Below are 14,339 nucleotides of genomic sequence, written 5' to 3'. Positions count from 1 at the left end.
TCTGAAGAGAAACCAGAGCATGACCAAGATTCCACCTGTCGCCTGAGTGCCATGCCAGCAGTCCTCATTCAGATCAAAGTGAGCGCCCAATTTGAAAGAAAGCAGATTTCTCACCTGGCTTCTCCTTGCTATAAGCATGGTTTGTACTGTATTCCATGTGCTCCCAGATCTTTCAAGCAAGTAGCATGGTCAAGAAAGTTCTGTTTGAAAAGAAACAAACATTTACTGTAATTTCTATGCAAATGAGCTTTCATTAAAGCACACTCATTCTATCTTTAAACCGATAAAAGAAAATCCAAAAAGATGGGGCATGCAAAAATTGAGGTAAAACTCAGTTTTGCTCCTCTCCACGGAAATCTTTAGTAAAAGGCGAAAGATTTGTTCGTTCTGAAGAGAAGCCAGAGCATGACCAAGATTTTCATCTGAAAATATGTGTTCTCCCTGCAGTTGTTGTCCCCAGATGAGAGTTCCCTTGTGCTGCCTCAGTTGAATCTCCTTTACTTGACAGAGATGTGCCTGAGCAGCGGCCCTCCCCAGCCCTATCCCAAATCATACTTATTTTGCATAGGAGATACCATGGTCATGAAGATTGTTCTCCCAGGGTGAGGTTCATTCATTGCATTCTGGGTATGCTGACCCCTGTGATTTCCCCAATGTGGGAAACTCGACTGCATTATTTGTGGTAGTGGGGGACTGTGTTTGTGCTTTCCTCTGGTCAGCTCTGGTAAAAGTCAGATTTCTTTGTCTCAGATCTTCCTCTAGCCTTGTTCTTCTTTCGAGAGTTCCCTTGTGCTGCCTCAGTTGGATCTCCTTCACTTGACAGGGGGTGCCCGAGCAGCAATCCTCCACAGCTCTAGCCCAACTCCTACTTACCTGCCAGGTGAGATACTATGATCTTCACTGTTAGGGCAATCAGGATGTGGAATTCCCTGCCAGGGAAGGTGGTAATGGCGGACTCTGTAATTGGATTTAAAAAAGGAATGGATACATTTCTGAATGAAAAAGCTATCTAAGGTTATAATACTTAAAATATCAACATGGTTAATCCGGGGGTAACATGAGTTATAGTAGCTAACTAGTCATAAAACATTATTCAGCAGGTATGTAGAATCATCACAACTTAAAACAGGTTGAACACGATGGGCAATTTGCCTCTATTCAACCTCAAAAACTATGTTACTATATGTTACTATATTACTATGTTACTGTAGTATACAGAAAACCAAAATGCAATGAACAGTGATAGTGAGCACTGATGAGGATACTAGAACTGACACTGAGCAGCAAGATGCAGCACTGGACTATTAGTAATGTACTGTAGTATGCTGAGCACCACAATGCAGCACAAGACAATGAGCAGTGATACTGAGCACTGATGAGGATACTACTGAGAACTGACACTGAGCAGGAGAGACACACTACTAGTATTACTGAGCAGCAATAAGGTACCACTGATACTGAGCACTGATATTGAGATTTCCACTGAGAGAACATAGCCACGTCCATTCCGCTCTCTCTTCAATGCACGAGTAAAAATGGCGGCAACGCGCAGCTCTTTATATGGAATCCGAATCTCGCGAGAATCCGACAGCGGGATGATGACATTTTCCCTTGTTCAGGTTTTGCGAGTCAGGCGGGAACAACCGAGCCTGCCTCGGACCAGTGTAAACAACGTGGAGTTCGTGGGGAATTCGGTTCTCGGAGAACCGAACCCGCTCCTCTCTACCTTATACCAATCATTTTTTTTATTTTCAATCTAAGCCCCTGCAGTTTTCTGTAAGCATCTGCTTCGCTATGATGATCAACAAGTCACAAGGGCAAACACTCAGGGCTTGAGGCGTAGATCTTAGGACCAGCTGCTACAAGCATGGCAGAGGTGTCACTATCACTGGTGACACCCAGAGAGGTGGCGAGGGAGATTGTAATGCAGTGCGCGCAGATAAGCAGCGCAATGGTAAAAAGGAGGCATGGTTTCATAGGTAGGGGCGTGGCCTGGTGGCCTGAATCTACATTTTGTTGCTCCGGGTGTCCCGGGGGTTGGGGGCTGCACCCGGGGACTAGTGTGTGAGCGGTGCTGGCTCCTGCACAGTGAAAGGGCATGGCCACCCAGCATGACGCCTCCCTTCTTGACCATGCTGTAATTGCAGTCGCACTGCAGTTCAGCGTGATCATAAAAAATGGTGTAGCCTCCTGCTGGTGCCGACTGTATGTGCGCGCAGGAAGCCGCCACCATTTTTGTGATCACAGCGGCTGAATGTGATGTCATACAGCCACTGTGACCACGCCCCCTGTGTCTACTCCGTTGCAGACCCCATTTTGAAGCCTTGCCCCCGCACCGCTCCATCCCTGACTTGGAAATGGAGTGTTGCTGACCCACCTATCCCCCCCCGCCCCGATTGACAGGCAGAGGCGATCGCATTCTCTGCGGGGTGCCGCAGAAAATGCAGGCACATGCGTATGCTCTTAGCAATTTTTGCAGTTGGATCGCTTATTGTGATTGCAATCCAACCTGAATCAGGCCCTATTACCTATCACAATGCGCTGCGGGCAGTACAAAATTGGGTTAATATAGGAGAAAAACCCCCAGACCTGTGCTCCTTAACTGTACCTGGTGGCTAGTGGAGCGGCTGCCCAGTAATCAGTGTCCACGCCAGTGCGCACACGGTCCACCCCCTACGGCCACGCTCCCCTTCATCAGCGGCCTCGTGATCCGGAAGGGTGGTGTGTGTGTGACTGACCTTAGGATGAAACCGGACCCTCCGCTGCAGTGACCCAGCAACCAGGGCACGGGAGTATACAGCGCCGCTGGGAGTGATGAAGCTGCAGTAAAGATGTCTATTAGACCTAGCCTGCTGCAGCCCTTGTAGATTCTCATAAAACAAGTTCTTCTTTTCTTGTCAAAATTTATAGCTAAGAATAGGCTGCCTGAGGCAGGCCCCTGTTAAGTGGCCTGCTACTGAAGGCACCAACTACAAACTGAGCTCCCTGTTCATGGAAGCGGGGTTATAGAGGAGAATGCACTGAGCATCTTGGGAACAGTCAAAAGCTTTGAGCCGGTTGGTGCCTCAGATCAAGATCCTACTCTACACCCCAATGTGAATCCTTGTGGAGTCCAGTGTACCCCACAGAAGAAATTAATGTGTCACACCCATTGGCAGCAACCTTAGAATAGCTGCTGACGGGCACAATTGAGAAAGGAAGGGGGGGGGGGGACATTTGAATCCAGCACATAAATGCAATTCAAATATGTAATTTGTACCTTCCTATTTTAAAATATAATGGATGAACCTCACCCTGTGAGAACAATCTTCATGATCAAGAGATCTCATATGCAAAATAAGTATGAGTTGGGATAGGGCTGGGGAGGGTGGCTGCTCGGGCAGCCCCTCCCCCGTCAAGTTAAGGAGATTCAACTGAGGAAGCACAAGGGAACTCTCGTCTGGGGACAACAACTGCAGGGAGACCACATCTTTTCAGATGAACATGGGAGGGCGGAAGGCTGCCTAATACTGAAGCACCATCAAATATCAAACCATATGCAACATCTAGTACAAGCCTTCCTGGGGGAAGGTCTGCAGCAGACGGATTTGCATACAGTGATGTTATTCAAGCAGTGGGCCAAAGTTGGCTGGAACCCTCATCTGCATATGAAAAGAGAAAAGGGGCGTGCAGGGCATGGCGGCCTTTTGCAGTGCTTGGATGACCCCTAGTTCTCATTAAACACCCCCACCCTCCTTTGGTGTGGGGCTCATGTTGGCCATGCCCCATCCCCTGAAGCATTCAAGCTGATTTCTTGCAGCAGCTGGGCACTGTAACAGCTCCAGAGCTGTTCTGTAAGGCAAGTAAAAGGGTGTGGGCCCTGCAGCACCACCTGTAGTTTGCATTGTGCGTTGGAAGGCACAAAGTAAGCAGACGGGAGGAGAAGTCAGGATAGTGCGCAAGGGCATCCTTTTCTCTTAGTCCGTAGAGGATGCTGGGGTCACATTAAGAACCATGGGGTATAGACGGGATCCGCAAGAGACATGGGCACTTTAAGACTATCAAAGGGTGTGAACTGGCTCCTCCCTCTATGCCCCTCCTCCAGACTCCAGTTATAGGAACTGTGCCCATGGAGACGGACATTTCGAGGAAAGGATTTATTGTTAAACTAAGGTGAGCATCTTACCAGCTCACACCTTAAGCATGCCGCAGAACGTGGCATTCAACAGAACACAAGCCAACGGCATGAATAATTGCAGCAAAAAGCTGACCAGAACCATAACACAACATGTGTATAACCACAAGTAATAACTGCAGACACAGTATGGACTGGGACGGGTGCCCAGCATCCTCTACAGACTAAGAGAAAAGGATTTACCGGTAGGTATTAAAATCCTATTTTCTCATACGACCTAGAGGATGCTGGGGTCACATTAAGAACCATGGGGTTATACCAAAGCTCTTGAACGGGTGGAAGAGTGCGTACGACTCTGCAGCACCGAATGACCCAACTTGAAGTTATCATCGGCCAAGGTATCAAACTTGTAAAACTTAGCAAAAGTGTTTACTAAATAGCTGCTCGGCAAAGTTGCAATGCCGAGACTCCCCGACCAGCTGCCCAGGATGAACCCACCTTTCTAGTAGAATGGGTCTTCACCTAATTCAGTAACGGCAATCCTGCCATGGAATGAGCATGCTGAATCTTACCACAGATCCAGCGCATAATGGTCTACATGGAAGCAGGACACCCAATCCTGTTGGGAGCATACAGGACAAACAGAGCCTCTGTTTTCCTAATCTGAACCGTTCTGGTGACATAAATTTTCAAAGTTCTGACCACAGCCAGAGACTTTGACTCAACGAAGGTGTCAGTGGCCAAAGGCACCATGTGGAAAGATGAACCACCTTCGGCAGAAATTGTTGACGTGTCCTCAATTCTGCTCTATCTTCATGAAAGATCAAATAAAGGCTCTTGTGATACTGCATGGTTTGTACTGTTTTCCATGTGCTCCCAGATCTTTCAAGCAAGTAGCATGGTCAAGAAAGTTCTGTTTGAAAAGAAACAAACATTTACTGTCATTGTTATGCAAATAAACTTACATTAAAGCTAACCAGAAAGCACACTCGTTCTGTCTTTAAACTGATAAAAGAAACCCCAATAATATGGGCATACCTCCCAACTTTGTCGGCTCGCAAAGAGGGACACACGCGCGGCGAAGTCGCACGCGCTCCCAAAAAGGGCGTGGCCTAAGTAAAAAGGGGCATGGCTTCGCGGGAGGACCCGCGATCGCGAGTCACGCCCCCGTTTTCGGCACTGAGGGGGCATGCCCAGCGCTCTGTGAGCCGCTGGCATGCCACCTCTCCCTCTGACTTCAGTGAATAGACGCTGTGCGCACAGCGACTATTCACCGCTGCTCTGCTAAGCAGGGCAGCGACAGACAGAGCCTCCCAACTGTCCTCCCCACCGCGGGACACTGCGGCCCGCAGGTGGGACAGCGGGACAGTCCCCAAAAAACGGGACTGTCCCGCGAAAATCGGGACAGTTGGGAGGTATGATATGGGGCATGCAAAAATTGAGATAAAACTCAGTTTTGCTCCTCTCCACGGAAATCTTTAGTAAAAGGCGAAAGATTTGTTCGTTCTGAAGAGAAACCAGAGCATGACCAAGATTCCACCTGTCGCCTGAGTGCCATGCCAGCAGTCCTCATTCAGCTCAAAGTGAGCACCCAATTTGAAAGAAAGAAAGCAGATTTCTCACCAGGCTTCCCCTTGCTATAAACATGGTTTGTACTCTTTTCCATGTGCTCCCAGATCTTTCAAGCAATTAGTATGGTCAAGAAAGTTCTGCTTGAAAAGAAACAGACATTTATTGTCATTGTTATGCAAATAAACTTACATTAAAGCTAACAAGAAAGCACACTCGTTCTGTCTTTAAACTGATAAAAGAAACCCCAATAATATGGGGCATGCAAAAATTGAGATAAAACTCAGTTTTGCTCCTCTCCACGGATAATCTTTAATAAAAGGCGAAAGATTTGTTCATTCTGAAGAGAAACCAGAGCATGACCAAGATTCCACCTGTCGCCTGAGTGCTGTGCCAGCAGTCCTCATTCAGATCAAAGTGAGCGCCCAATTTGAAAGAAAGCAGATTTCTCACCTGGCTTCTCCTTGCTATAAGCATGGTTTGTACTGTATTCCATGTGCTCCCAGATCTTTAAAGCAAGTAGCATGGTCAAGAAAGTTCTGTTTGAACATAAATAAACATTTACTGTCATTTCTATGCAAATGAGCTTACATTAAAGCACACTCATTCTATCTTTAAACCGGTAAAAGAAACCCCAAAAAGATGGGGCATGCAAAAATTGAGATAAAACTCGGTTTTGCTCCTCTCCACGGAAATCTTTAGTAAGAGGCGAAAGATTTGTTCGTTCTGAAGAGAAACCAGAGCATGACCAAGATTTTTATCTGAAAATATGTGTTCTCCCTGCAGTTGTTGTCCCCAGATGAGAGTTCCCTTGTGCTGCCTCAGCTGAATCTCCTTTACTTGACAGAGATGTGCCTGAGCAGCGGCCCTCCCCAGCCCTATCCCAAATCATACTTATTTTGCATAGGCGATACCATGGTCATGAAGATTGTTCTCCCAGGGTGAGGTTCATTCATTGCATTCTGGGTATGCTGACCCCTGTGATTTCCCCAAATGTGGGAAACTCGACTGCATTATTTGTGGTAGTGGGGGACTGTGTTTGTGCTTTCCTCTAGTCAGCTCTGGTAAAAGTCAGATTTATTTGTCTCAGATCTTCCTCTAGCCTTGTTCTTCTTTCGAGAGTTCCCTTGTGCTGCCTAAGTTGGATCTCTTTCACTTGACAGGGGGGTGCCCGAGTAGCGACCCTCCCCAGCTCTAGCCCAACTCCTACTTACCTGCCAGGTGAGATACTATGATCATGAAGGTGCTTCTCCCAGGGCAAGGCTCACCCATTGCACTCTGGGTGTGGTGCCCCTGCGATTTCCCCAAATGTGGGAAGCTTGACTGCATAATTTGTGTTTCCCCTGGTCGGCTCTCGTATAATTCAGATCTCTTTGTCTCAGGTCTCTCTCCAGCCTAGTTTGCTGTCTGTTTCCACTTCTTTTTTCATGAGCCCCTCCCTTTTATACCCTTGTGCACTATCCTGACTTCTCCTCTTGTCTGCTTATTTTGTGCCTTCCAATGCACAATGCAAACTACAGGTAGTGCTGCAGGGCCCACACCCTTTTACTTGCCGTACAGAGCAGCTCTGGAGCTGTTACAGTGCCCAGCTGCTGCAAGAAATCAGCTTGAATGCTTCAGGGGCTGGGGCATAGCCAACATGAGCCCCACACCGAAGGAGGGTGGAGGTGTTTAATGCGAACTAGGGGTCATCCAAGCGCCGCAAAAGGCCGCTATGCCCTGCACGCCCCTTTTCTCTTTTCATATGCAGACGAGGGTTGAAGCCAACTTTGACCCACTGCTTGGATGACATCACCGTATGCAAATCCATCTGCTGCAGGCCTTCCCCCAGGAATGCTTGCACTAGTTGTTGCATTTGGTTTGTTGTTTGGGGGTGCTTCATTATTAGGCAGCCTTCTGCCCTCCCATGTTCATCTGAAAATATGTGTTCTCCCTGCAGTTGTTGTCCCCAGATGAGAGTTCCCTTGTGCTGCCTCAGTTGAATCTCCTTTACTTGACAGAGATGTGCCTGAGCAGCGGCCCTCCCCAGCCCTATCCCAAATCATACTTATTTTGCATAGGAGATACCATGGTCATGAAGATTGTTCTCCCAGGGTGAGGTTCATTCATTGCATTCTGGGTATGCTGACCCCTGTGATTTCCCCAAATGTGGGAAACTCGACTGCATTATTTGTGGTAGTGGGGGACTGTGTTTGTGCTTTCCTCTGGTCAGCTCTGGTAAAAGTCAGATTTATTTGTCTCAGATCTTCCTCTAGCCTTGTTCTTCTTTCGAGAGTTCCCTTGTGCTGCCTCAGTTGAATCTCCTTCACTTGACAGGGGGGTACCCGAGCAGCGACCCTCCCCAGCTCTAGCCCAACTTCTACTTACCTGGCAGGTGAGATACTATGATCATGTAGGTGCTTCTCCCAGGGCAAGGCTCACCCATTGCACTCTGGGTGTGCTGCTCCTGCGATTTCCCCAAATGTGGGAAACTTGACTGCATAATTTGTGTTTCCCCTGGTCGGCTCTCGTATAATTCAGATCTCTTTGTCTCAGGTCTCTCTCCAGCCTAGTTTGCTGTCTGTTTCAACTTCTCTTTTCTTGAGCCGCTCCCTTCTATGCCCTTGCGCACTATCCTGACTTCTCCCGTCTGCTTACTTTGTGCCTTCCAATGCATAATGCAAACTACAGGTAGTGCTGCAGGGCCCACACCCTTTTACTTGCCGTTCAGAGCAGCTCTGGAGCTGTTACAGTGCCCAGCTGCTGCAAGAAATCAGCTTGAATGCTTCAGGGGCTGGGGCATAGCCAACATGAGCCCCACACCGAAGGAGGGTGGAGGTGTTTAATGCGAACTAGGGGTCATCCAAGCGCCGCAAAAGGCCGCCATGCCGTGCACGCCCCTTTTCTCTTTTCATATGCAGACGAGGGTTGAAGCCAACTTTGACCCACTGCTTGGATGACATCACTATATGCAAATCCATCTGCTGCAGGCCTTCCCCCAGGAATGCTTGTACTAGTTGTTGCATTTGGTTTGTTGTTTGGGGGTGCTTCAGTATTAGGCAGCCTTCTGCCCTCCCATGTTTATCTGAAAATGTGTTCTCCCTGCAGTTGTTGTCCCCAGATGAGAGTTCCCTTGTGCTGCCTCAGTTGAATCTCCTTTACTTGACAGAGATGTGCCTGAGCAGCGGCCCTCCCCAACCCTATCCCAAATCATACTTATTTTGCATAGGCGATACCATGGTCATGAAGATTGTTCTCCCAGGGTGAGGTTCATTCATTGCATTCTGGGTATGCTGACCCCTGTGATTTCCCCAAATGTGGGAAACTCGACTGCATTATTTGTGGTAGTGGGGGACTGTGTTTGTGCTTTCCTCTGGACAGCTCTGGTAAAAGTCAGATTTCTTTGTCTCAGATCTTCCTCTAGCCTTGTTCTTCTTTCGAGAGTTCCCTTGTGCTGCCTCAGTTGGATCTCTTTAACTTGACAGGGGGGTGCCCGAGCAGCGACCCTCCCCAGCTCTAGCCCAACTCCTACTTACTTGCCAGGTGAGATACTATGATCATGAAGGATCTTCTCCCAGGGCAAGGCTCACCCATTGCACTCTGGGTGTGGTGCCCCTGCGATTTCCCCAAATGTGGGAAGCTTGACTGCATAATTTGTGTTTCCCCTGGTCGGCTCTCGTATAATTCAGATCTCTTTGTCTCAGGTCTCTCTCCAGCCTAGTTTGCTGTCTGTTTCCACTTCTTTTTTCATGAGCCCCTCCCTTTTATACCCTTGTGCACTATCCTGACTTCTCCTCCTGTCTGCTTACTTTGTGCCTTCCAATGCACAATGCAAACTACAGGTAGTGCTGTAGGGCCCACACCCTTTTACTTGCCGTACAGAGCAGCTCTGGAGCTGTTACAGTGCCCAGCTACTGCAAGAAATCAGCTTGAATGCTTCAGGGGCTGGGGCACAGCCAACATGAGCCCCACACCGAAGGAGGGTGGAGGTGTTTAATGTGAACTAGGGGTCATCCAAGCACCGCAAAAGGCCGCCATGCCCTGCACGCCCCTTTTCTCTTTTCATATGCAGACGAGGGTTGAAGCCAACTTTGACCCACTGCTTGGATGACATCACCGTATGCAAATCCATCTGCTGCAGGCCTTCCCCCAGGAATGCTTGCACTAGTTGTTGCATTTGGTTTGTTGTTTGGGGGTGCTTCAGTATTAGGCAGCCTTCTGCCCTCCCATGTTCATCTGAAAATATGTGTTCTCCCTGCAGTTGTTGTCCCCAGATGAGAGTTCCCTTGTGCTGCCTCAGTTGAATCTCCTTTACTTGACAGAGATGTGCCTGAGCAGCGGCCCTCCCCAGCCCTATCCCAAATCATACTTATTTTGCATAGGAGATACCATGGTCATGAAGATTGTTCTCCCAGGGTGAGGTTCATTCATTGCATTCTGGGTATGCTGACCCCTGTGATTTCCCCAAATGTGGGAAACTCGACTGCATTATTTGTGGTAGTGGGGGACTGTGTTTGTGCTATCCTCTGGTCAGCTCTGGTAAAAGTCAGATTTATTTGTCTCAGATCTTCCTCTAGCCTTGTTCTTCTTTCGAGAGTTTCCTTGTGCTGCCTCAGTTGGATCTCTTTCACTTGACAGGGGGGTGCCCGAGCAGCGACCCTCCCCAGCTCTAGCCCAACTCCTACTTACCTGCCAGGTGAGATACTATGATCATGAAGGTGCTTCTCCCAGGGCAAGGCTCACCCATTGCACTCTGATTTCCCCAAATGTGGGAAGCTTGACTGCATAATTTGTGTTTCCCCTGGTCGGCTCTCGTATAATTCAGATCTCTTTGTCTCAGGTCTCTCTCCAGCCTAGTTTGCTGTCTGTTTCCACTTCTTTTTTCATGAGCCCCTCCCTTTTATACCCTTGTGCACTATCCTGACTTCTCCTCCTGTCTGCTTACTTTGTGCCTTCCAATGCACAATGCAAACTACAGGTAGTGCTGCAGGGCCCACACCCTTTTACTTGCCGTACAGAGCAGCTCTGGAGCTGTTACAGTGCCCAGCTGCTGCAAGAAATCAGCTTGAATGCTTCAGGGGCTGGGGCATAGCCAACATGAGCCCCACACCGAAGGAGGGTGGAGGTGTTTAATGCGAACTAGGGGTCATCCAAGCGCCGCAAAAGGCCGCCATGCCCTGCACGCCCCTTTTCTCTTTTCATATGCAGACGAGGGTTGAAGCCAACTTTGACCCACTGCTTGGATGACATCACCGTATGCAAATCCATCTGCTGCAGGCCTTCCCCCAGGAATGCTTGCACTAGTTGATGCATTTGGTTTGTTGTTTGGGGGTGCTTCAGTATTAGGCAGCCTTCTGCCCTCCCATGTTCATCTGAAAATATGTGTTCTCCCTGCAGTTGTTGTCCCCAGATGAGAGTTCCCTTGTGCTGCCTCAGTTGAATCTCCTTTACTTGACAGAGATGTGCCTGAGCAGCGGCCCTCCCCAGCCCTATCCCAAATCATACTTATTTTGCATAGGAGATACCATGGTCATGAAGATTGTTCTCCCACGGTGAGGTTCATTCATTGCATTCTGGGTATGCTGACCCCTGTGATTTCCCCAAATGTGGGAAACTCGACTGCTTTATTTGTGGTAGTGGGGGACTGTGTTTGTGCTTTCCTCTGGTCAGCTCTGGTAAAAGTCAGATTTCTTTGTCTCAGATCTTCCTTTAGCCTTGTTCTTCTTTCGAGAGTTCCCTTGTGCTGCCTCAGTTGGATCTCCTTCACTTGACAGGGGGGTACCCGAGCAGCGACCCTCCCCAGCTCTAGCCCAACTTCTACTTACCTGGCAGGTGAGATACTATGATCATGTAGGTGCTTCTCCCAGGGCAAGGCTCACCCATTGCACTCTGGGTGTGCTGCTCCTGCGATTTCCCCAAATGTGTGAAACTTGACTGCATAATTTGTGTTTCCCCTGGTCGGCTCTCGTATAATTCAGATCTCTTTGTCTCAGGTCTCTCTCCAGCCTAGTTTGCTGTCTGTTTCAACTTCTCTTTTCTTGAGCCGCTCCCTTCTATGCCCTTGCGCACTATCCTGACTTCTCCCGTCTGCTTACTTTGTGCCTTCCAATGCACAATGCAAACTACAGGTAGTGCTGCAGGGCCCACACCCTTTTACTTGCCGTTCAGAGCTGCTCTGGAGCTGTTACAGTGCCCAGCTGCTGCAATAAATCAGCTTGAATGCTTCAGGGGATGGGGCATGGCCAACATGAGCCCCACACCAAAGGAGGGTGGGGTGTTTAATGCGAACTAGGGGTCATCCAAGCACCGCAAAAGGCCGCCATGCCCTGCACGCCCCTTTTCTCTTTTCATATGCAGATGAGGGTTGAAGCCAACTTTGACCCACTGCTTGGATGACATCACCGTATGCAAATCCGTCTTCTGCAGAACTTCCCCCAGGAATGCTTGCACTAGTTGTTGCATTTGGTTTGTTGTTTGGGAGTGCTTCAGTATTAGGCAGCCTTCTGCCCTCCCATGTTCATCTGAAAATATGTGTTCTCCCTGCAGTTGTTGTCCCCAGATGAGAGTTCCCTTGTGCTGCCTCAGTTGAATCTCCTTTACTTGACAGAGATGTGCATGAGCAGCGGCCCTCCCCAGCCCTATCCCAAATCATACTTATTTTGCATAGGAGATACCATGGTCATGAAGATTACTCTCCCAGGGTGAGGTTCATTCATTGCATTCTGGGTATGCTGACCCCTGTGATTTCCCCAAATGTGGGAAACGTGACTGCTTTATTTGTTGGCAGTGGGGGACTGTGTTTGTGTTTTCCTCTGATCTCTGGTAAAAGTCAGATTTCTTTGTTTCAGATCTTCCTCTAGCCTTGTTCTTCTTTCGAGAGTTTCCTTGTGCTGCCTCAGTTGGATCTCCTTCACTTGACAGGGGGGTGCCCGAGCAGCGACCCTCCCCAGCTCTAGCCCAACTCCTACTTACCTGCCAGGTGAGATACTATGATCATGAAGGTGCTTCTCCCAGGGCAAGGCTCACCCATTGCACTCTGGGTGTGCTGCCCCTGCGATTTCCCCAAATGTGGGAAACTTGACTGCATAATTTGTGTTTCCCCTGGTCAGGTCTCGTATAATTCAGATCTCTTTGTCTCAGGTCTCTCTCCTGCCTAGTTTGCTGTCTGTTTCCACTTCTCTTTTCTTGAGCCGCTCCCTTCTATGCCCTTGCGCACTATCCTGACTTCTCCTCCTTTCTGCTTACTTTGTGCCTTCCAACGCACAATGCGAACTACAGGTAGTGCTGCAGGGCCCACACCCTTTTACTTGCCTTACAGAGCAGCTCTGGAGCTGTTACAGTGCCCAGCTGCTGCAAGAAATCAGCTTGAATGCTTCAGGGGCTGGGGCATAGCCAACATGAGCCCCACACCGAAGGAGGGTGGAGGTGTTTAATGCAAACTAGGGGTCAGCCAAGTGCTGCAAAAGGCCACCATGCCCTGCACGCCCCTTTTCTCTTTTCATATGCAGACGAGGGTTGAAGCCAACTTTGACCCACTGCTTGGATGACATCACCATATGCAAATCTATTTGCTGCAGGCCTTCCCCCAGGAATGCTTGCACTAGTTGTTGCATTTGGTTTGTTGTTTGGGGGTGCTTCAGTATTAGGCAGCCTTCTGCCCTCCCATGTTCATCTGAAAATATGTGTTCTCCCTGCAGTTGTTGTCCCCAGATGAGAGTTCCCTTGTGCTGCCTCAGTTGAATCTCCTTTACTTGACAGAGATGTGCCTGAGCAGCGGCCCTCCGCAGCCATATCCCAAATCATACTTATTTTGCATAGGAGATACCATTGTTATGAAGATTGTTCTCCCAGGGTGCGGTTCATTCATTGCACTCTGGGTATGCTGAACCCTGTGATTTCCCCAAATGTGGGAAACTCGACTGCATTATTTGTGGTAGTGGTGGACTGTGTTTGTGCTTTCCTCTGGTCAGCTCTGGTTAAAGTCAGATTTCTTTGTCTCAGATCTTCCTCTAGCCTTGTTCTTCTTTCGAGAGTTCCTTTGTGCTGCCTCAGTTGGATCTCCTTCACTTGACAGGGGGGTGCCCGAGCAGCGACCCTCCCCAGCTCTAGCCCAACTCCTACTTACCTGCCAGGTGAGATACTATGATCATGAAGGTGCTTCTCCAAGGGCAAGGCTCACCCATTGCACTCTGGGTGTGCTGCTCCTGCGATTTCCCCAAATGTGGGAAACTTGACTGCATAATTTGTGTTTCCCCTGGTCAGGTCTCGTATAATTCAGATATCTTTGTCTCAGGTCTCTCTCCAGCCTAGTTTGCTGTCTGTTTCCACTTCTCTTTTCTTGAGCCGCTCCCTTCTATGCCCTTGCGCACTATCCTGACTTCTCCTCCTTTCTGCTTACTTTGTGCCTTCCAACGCACAATGCGAACTACAGGTAGTGCTGCAGGGCCCACACCCTTTTACTTGCCTTACAGAGCAGCTCTGGAGCTGTTACAGTGCCCAGCTGCTGCAAGAAATCAGCTTGAATGCTTCAGGGGCTGGGGCATAGCCAACATGAGCCCCACACCGAAGGAGGGTGGAGGTGTTTAATGCAAACTAGGGGTCAGCCAAGTGCCGCAAAAGGCCACCATGCCCTGCACGCCCCTTTTCTCTTTTCATATGCAGACGAGGGTTGAAGCCA

At 49.0% G+C, this 14,339-nt stretch overlaps 18 non-coding genes across 18 annotated transcripts; 14 read left to right on the top strand and 4 right to left on the bottom strand.

Moving 5' to 3' along the window:
* Nucleotides 1-291: 291 nt before the first annotated feature.
* Nucleotides 292-407, bottom strand: LOC135009323 (U5 spliceosomal RNA). The gene has a single exon (XR_010208878.1). It is a non-coding gene; the product is annotated as a U5 spliceosomal RNA (small nuclear RNA).
* A 144-nt stretch (nt 408-551) lies between these two features.
* Nucleotides 552-714, top strand: LOC135009342 (U1 spliceosomal RNA). Its single transcript, XR_010208897.1, has one exon. It is a non-coding gene; the product is annotated as a U1 spliceosomal RNA (small nuclear RNA).
* Nucleotides 715-5,527: 4,813 nt separating this feature from the next.
* Nucleotides 5,528-5,640, bottom strand: LOC135009336 (U5 spliceosomal RNA). The gene has a single exon (XR_010208891.1). It is a non-coding gene; the product is annotated as a U5 spliceosomal RNA (small nuclear RNA).
* A 286-nt stretch (nt 5,641-5,926) lies between these two features.
* On the bottom strand, nt 5,927-6,043 carry LOC135009338 (U5 spliceosomal RNA). Its single transcript, XR_010208893.1, has one exon. It is a non-coding gene; the product is annotated as a U5 spliceosomal RNA (small nuclear RNA).
* Nucleotides 6,044-6,313: 270 nt separating this feature from the next.
* On the bottom strand, nt 6,314-6,429 carry LOC135009325 (U5 spliceosomal RNA). Its single transcript, XR_010208880.1, has one exon. It is a non-coding gene; the product is annotated as a U5 spliceosomal RNA (small nuclear RNA).
* A 144-nt stretch (nt 6,430-6,573) lies between these two features.
* Nucleotides 6,574-6,737, top strand: LOC135009351 (U1 spliceosomal RNA). Its single transcript, XR_010208906.1, has one exon. It is a non-coding gene; the product is annotated as a U1 spliceosomal RNA (small nuclear RNA).
* A 152-nt stretch (nt 6,738-6,889) lies between these two features.
* On the top strand, nt 6,890-7,052 carry LOC135009387 (U1 spliceosomal RNA). Its single transcript, XR_010208939.1, has one exon. It is a non-coding gene; the product is annotated as a U1 spliceosomal RNA (small nuclear RNA).
* Nucleotides 7,053-7,726: 674 nt separating this feature from the next.
* On the top strand, nt 7,727-7,890 carry LOC135009340 (U1 spliceosomal RNA). The gene has a single exon (XR_010208895.1). It is a non-coding gene; the product is annotated as a U1 spliceosomal RNA (small nuclear RNA).
* A 152-nt stretch (nt 7,891-8,042) lies between these two features.
* Nucleotides 8,043-8,205, top strand: LOC135009366 (U1 spliceosomal RNA). The gene has a single exon (XR_010208920.1). It is a non-coding gene; the product is annotated as a U1 spliceosomal RNA (small nuclear RNA).
* A 669-nt stretch (nt 8,206-8,874) lies between these two features.
* Nucleotides 8,875-9,038, top strand: LOC135009355 (U1 spliceosomal RNA). Its single transcript, XR_010208909.1, has one exon. It is a non-coding gene; the product is annotated as a U1 spliceosomal RNA (small nuclear RNA).
* A 152-nt stretch (nt 9,039-9,190) lies between these two features.
* LOC135009318 (U1 spliceosomal RNA) lies at nt 9,191-9,353 on the top strand. The gene has a single exon (XR_010208873.1). It is a non-coding gene; the product is annotated as a U1 spliceosomal RNA (small nuclear RNA).
* A 674-nt stretch (nt 9,354-10,027) lies between these two features.
* On the top strand, nt 10,028-10,191 carry LOC135009341 (U1 spliceosomal RNA). Its single transcript, XR_010208896.1, has one exon. It is a non-coding gene; the product is annotated as a U1 spliceosomal RNA (small nuclear RNA).
* A 972-nt stretch (nt 10,192-11,163) lies between these two features.
* Nucleotides 11,164-11,327, top strand: LOC135009357 (U1 spliceosomal RNA). Its single transcript, XR_010208911.1, has one exon. It is a non-coding gene; the product is annotated as a U1 spliceosomal RNA (small nuclear RNA).
* A 152-nt stretch (nt 11,328-11,479) lies between these two features.
* On the top strand, nt 11,480-11,642 carry LOC135009371 (U1 spliceosomal RNA). The gene has a single exon (XR_010208924.1). It is a non-coding gene; the product is annotated as a U1 spliceosomal RNA (small nuclear RNA).
* A 670-nt stretch (nt 11,643-12,312) lies between these two features.
* Nucleotides 12,313-12,477, top strand: LOC135009378 (U1 spliceosomal RNA). Its single transcript, XR_010208931.1, has one exon. It is a non-coding gene; the product is annotated as a U1 spliceosomal RNA (small nuclear RNA).
* Nucleotides 12,478-12,626: 149 nt separating this feature from the next.
* On the top strand, nt 12,627-12,789 carry LOC135009368 (U1 spliceosomal RNA). Its single transcript, XR_010208922.1, has one exon. It is a non-coding gene; the product is annotated as a U1 spliceosomal RNA (small nuclear RNA).
* A 674-nt stretch (nt 12,790-13,463) lies between these two features.
* On the top strand, nt 13,464-13,627 carry LOC135009363 (U1 spliceosomal RNA). Its single transcript, XR_010208917.1, has one exon. It is a non-coding gene; the product is annotated as a U1 spliceosomal RNA (small nuclear RNA).
* A 152-nt stretch (nt 13,628-13,779) lies between these two features.
* LOC135009376 (U1 spliceosomal RNA) lies at nt 13,780-13,942 on the top strand. Its single transcript, XR_010208929.1, has one exon. It is a non-coding gene; the product is annotated as a U1 spliceosomal RNA (small nuclear RNA).
* Nucleotides 13,943-14,339: the final 397 nt, after the last annotated feature.

This window comes from Pseudophryne corroboree, unplaced genomic scaffold (genome assembly GCF_028390025.1).
Source record: "Pseudophryne corroboree isolate aPseCor3 unplaced genomic scaffold, aPseCor3.hap2 scaffold_2252, whole genome shotgun sequence".
In the NCBI taxonomy this organism is placed as follows: Eukaryota; Metazoa; Chordata; class Amphibia; order Anura; family Myobatrachidae; genus Pseudophryne; species Pseudophryne corroboree.
This window is presented reverse-complemented; position numbering and strand designations above follow the sequence as displayed.